Below are 5,000 nucleotides of genomic sequence, written 5' to 3'. Positions count from 1 at the left end.
CGTGAGTTGCACAGAATCTACTATAAAGGTTTGAAAAAATCCTCAAAGATTTCCAGATGAAACAAAAGAGATCATAAATGGCCTTGAGCCGAAGAGGAGGGTTGTGAGGCTAACTCTAACTGATTCTTGGCTTTTATGTTCCTACTTATAGGGAGCCATTCAGGGCCTCTCCCATTGCACCTTGCACTTGGCCCCTAATTCCCTGCTTATGTGAGAGTTCTCCCCACTCACTGTGGGACCTGAGGGCAGAAACGACCCCTGTTACATTCCCATCGCACGGCGACTCCCCTTCTCAGATGCTCAGTAAACAGTCACTGGTGGATAAGCAACGGGGCCAGTGGCTGACCGCCAGCATCAATGCTCATGTTTCTTCTACTCCTGTAGACAATTTTCCCACCAGGGGACACCTCCCAAAAGCAGGAGTTGGCTGATGGCACAGACACGGCATGGCTGTCTTCAGAGACGAGAGAAGTGTCTTCCACAGCCAGAAACCCGGGAGAGCTGGCTTGTTCACTTTTTTGCAGCTGTTGAGAGGGTGCCTTTGGCCTTTGCTGTCACGAAGGGCTGGGAGCGAGGAAAGCAGCCAGCCGCTGGTCGGGCACACTTGCAGGCCTAGTGTCACTCTGGGGATAGGACTATTAACACGTTAACGTGCCCAGGGACTGTACACGTGTGCACTCCCACCAATGAGCCCAAATCAGCAGATTTTACCTCTCTTCCCTCTGGCTCTTGCCTCAGAGCTAACGGAAATACTGCACCACTGACGCTGTCTGCCCAGCCCTGTCCCTAGCACTCAGTGATCCTTCCCAGGGGAGAGCACTGCCGTGCTCACAGCACGGTTCAAGGTTGACAACTTAATGCCTTCACAAGCAAAGCCTGCTGGCATTTTCATCACAGAGTCAGAACAAAATGTCTAGCTACAACAGACTACCTAAGCTTTGGAGAGACACAACCGTGACGGAGGCTGGTTCTCTAGCCAGCCCATGAGGAACCCGAACCCAGAGACCACAACAAGAGCCTCGCAGTAGCCACCAAAACCCGCTGCTCACTGTGTCACGTGACACAAGACCAGATCTTATCTGTAAGGTTACTGCCAGAGTTTGGAGAAAGATGAATTTCCTCCATTTCTTATTACTGAATGATTCTTAATAGGATTTGCTATGCATAATTTAAAGGATTTACAGAGGTAATGCCTAAATATGCTCTTATAAAAAAAATCAGACAACACAAAAGCATACAGAGTCCCCCTACCACTTCCCAGTCTCCTTCCCACTAGTACATTAGGATGTATCTTTCCAGCTAGCTATTTATAAACAGGTATGTGCATATACAGGTAATAGTCTTATTTAGTTTTCACATAGTATTTTTAGATATACATTTACATATACGTAATTGTTTTACACATTGGTTTTTAACTGTACGTATAATTTTGCAATTTATTTTTCAAATAACCCATGTATCTTGGAGCCTTTTTCTTTTTTTTTTTAAACATTTTATTTATTTGACAGACAGAATACAAGTAGGCAGAGAGAGAGGAAGAGAAGCAGGCTCCCTACTGAGCAGAGAGCCTGATACGGGGCTCGATGCCAGAACCCTGGGATCATGACCTGAGCTGAAGGCAGAGGCTTTAACCCACTGAGCCACCCAGGCGCCCCTTGGAGACTTTTTCTATCAGCCATTCTTGCAAAGGGGTGCATAGTCTTAATATCCCGTAGTACGTGAACCATGATTCAATGAACTCTTTTCCTACTAACATTTGGGTTGTGTCCATACGTCTGTTCAGAGGTGTAGCAAGGAGGTCAGTGTGGCCTGAACAGAGTGGGTGAGATGATCAAGAGGAAATGGGGGCCAGGGAGGGTAGGGAGTAAGTATTAGAAACGGAGTAAAAGAAATTAGAAAATTTGGAGCACAAGAGTGACATGGTCTGCCTTTGTGCCATGGCCTTGCTCTGGGGTTGGGGGGCATGAGCATGGGAGGAGCCAGCTGGGAGGCTCCCCCACTAATCCATTTGAGAGATGAGAGAGCCCTGGGCCAGGGCAGTAGCAGCGAGGTGAAGAGAAATGGTTAGATTCTGGATACGTTGAAGGTAGAGCCAACATTTACTGTGGGATTAGAAGTGGGGTGTGAGTGAGGAGACCAGAGATTATCATCTCCTTGATTTTGCCACGTGGACAGGCACAAGTTTCCATCTCCTGCTTGAATTTGTGTTTCCTTACCTACTAGCAAGGTTAGGTTCTTTTCACACGTTTACTGACTATCTGAATTACTTTCTCGAGAAGTACCGGTTTTCCACTCCTTTCTTCCTGTTAATGCATGATTTCCTTAACGAAAATCTCGTCTGTGGGGCTTTTGCTTGCTTATCCAAACTCTGAGGTTAGTTTTTCATTTTAGAAATACAGCACTGCTGAGCCCGCAGATAACCCAGGATTCTTCAGGCAAATCTCTTTACAGATGAGAAAACTGGGGCTCGGTTCAGGGAGTTACTCCAGGTCGCACAGCTCAGCGTGCCGGCCGTTACTAAAATTTTGCTTTCCTGATCACCACTCTATTTCACATTTCATCTACTATACCATCTTATTAGAAATCCTTTTTTTTTTTTTTTTTTTTTTTTACCAATAAACCTAATGAGAGCCAACAAAGCCATTTCTCCATGAAAACTCACCTTTGGATAGGGGATCAAAAGGAACGTCAATAAAAACATACTAGCCAAGCTAAGCCACCGGATTTGCACCGCTTTTTTTCACTGTAACCTTTGAAAGGCAGGGTGTCTTTCCTGCCTGGCCCTCCGGTCGCTGGGCCACACAGATCAATAATCATTTGGCTCCTTTCCGCCTCATTACTGTTCTAATTTGCCTTCATCAAATCCACCAAAGGTGTCAGTGTAATTTTTTTTTCCTACTCTATTAAACCAATCTTTTGGATTAAGGGAAAAGAGAAGAGGGATAAGACCGGCTTATCTTAGTGAAAAAGGAATTGGGAAAATCAGAACACGGCAAGCCAATTCATGCTGAGTTGGGCTTGGTCAGCAACTCAGCTGTCTCACTGAGGGCCTGGGGTCCTTCTAGGAAAAACCCGATGTAGGGTGCTGGAAACAGGCAAGCAGCTCTACTGAAGTAATAAGCAGAGTCACAAGAGGACCCACCTTAGCCTGATAGTTTTTAAAAGTAAGTTCTGTGTCCAGAGTGGGGCTTGAATCATGACCCTGAGATCTGGAGTCCCATGCTCCACTGACTGGCCCGCCAGACATATTTCAAAGCAGGAGGAAGATCGGAAAGACTGAAAGGATCCAGAGTAGACTGGAAGTGATGAGGGCACATACTTGCAAAGGTGAGTGGACACTTGCCAAAGCTGCTGGGGCTGAGCGGCGTGGGCACTGGATCTGCCCCCTTCCAAAGGAGCACAAAGGTCTTCTTTGAAAGAGCAGTTATGGGGCACCTGGGCGGCTCAGTGGGTTAAGCCTCTGCCTTCAGCTCAGGTCATGATCTCAGGGTCCTGGGATCGACGAGCCCCATATTGGGCTCTCTGCTCAGCGGGGAGCCTGCTTCCTTCCCTCTCTCTGCCTGTCTCTCTGCCTACTTGTGATCACTCTCTCTGTCAAATAAATAAATAAAATCTTTTAAAAAAATTAGGAAAAAAAAAAAGAAAGAGCAGTTATGCTGGGTACAGAAAATTTAGAAGATGTAAGAACACTTTAACCCTCTAGCCTTCTCTGTGCACGTACAGTCTGTGCATATACACTCTGTGCATGTACACTGTGCATAGAAAAACACCGGCTAAATGCAACACATGCGGTGTTTAAGCTGTGTTTCTCAGTTAACCTAATGAGCATTTTCCTCCACGTATTTAATGTCTGTATGACATGATTGATAGTGGCCATATAGTATATTTTTTTAAGATTTTATTTATTTATTTGACAGACAGAGAAACATTGAGAGAGGGAACACAAGCAGGGGGAGTGGGAGAGGGAGAAGCAGGCTTCCTGCCGAGCATGGAGCCCAATGTGGGGCTTGATCCCAGGACCCTGGGATCATGACCTGAGCTGAAGGCAGATGCTTAACGACTGAGCCACTCAGGCGCCCCGCCATATAGTATTTTATTACATAAAAATTTTCCTCAAAGAAGCCTCTTTTGTTAGACCATGTTGATGTTCCTGGATTTAGAGACTGACAGATTTCAGGTAGAGGTAGAATTACCAGGTCAGAGTATTTCTTAAGGGAAAAAAAACCCACACACACAAAACCAAGACCCCCAAAACCCATGAACATTTATTCTTTAAAAGAGAAAGATTTCAAAAGATTTTCAATGTTGGGGGGGAAACTCAGAAATACAGAAAAAGAACAACTAAACATCAACTATAATCCCACCATCATTCATGTTTTGCTATATGCCTATCCTTTGAGTTTAAAAAAAACAACCTGTAAACATTCTATACAAGATTACACACAGTTTCATGACAGACTTTTCTTATTATAGTATTGAGTATTTTCTCATATCTTTACCTGTTCTTCCAAAACTTAACTTTAAATGGCTACAGATTTCCCTTGTATGGTGATGTCACAGTCACTAGGATAGAACCACAAAGGCAGGTCACTTTTTGCAAAGAACAGTGCCTCTTGATAGAAAACAGTGCTCGATAACCGGTTCCCAAATGAACACATGAACTTCGTCAACCAACTCCCTGTTGCTGAAAATCAAGCTTATTGAGGGCTTCACTGTTACATTCTTACATAAAAATCTTGTGGACAGCTCTAATGACTACTTTCGACTTGACTCCTAGAAGTAAGTGATTGGGTCGAATGGTACACATTCAAAAACAGAATTAGGATGACCATATAGTCATCAAACGACATCACTTCTGGGAGGACAAGGGGATGGAACCCGGGACTACAACCACACTCCCACCGGCTGGGTGTCGAGTATCGGTTTCCCCAGGCCGAACACTGTGACTCTACAGCGCATATCCGACCTCGTACTGAGTATCTATGGAGGCATTTTTGGTA

The sequence above is a fragment of the Enhydra lutris genome, unplaced genomic scaffold (genome assembly GCF_002288905.1).
Source record: "Enhydra lutris kenyoni isolate GAN:26980312 unplaced genomic scaffold, ASM228890v2 scaffoldscaffold20, whole genome shotgun sequence".
In the NCBI taxonomy this organism is placed as follows: domain Eukaryota; kingdom Metazoa; phylum Chordata; class Mammalia; order Carnivora; family Mustelidae; genus Enhydra; species Enhydra lutris.
Note: the sequence above shows the minus strand (reverse complement) of the source record.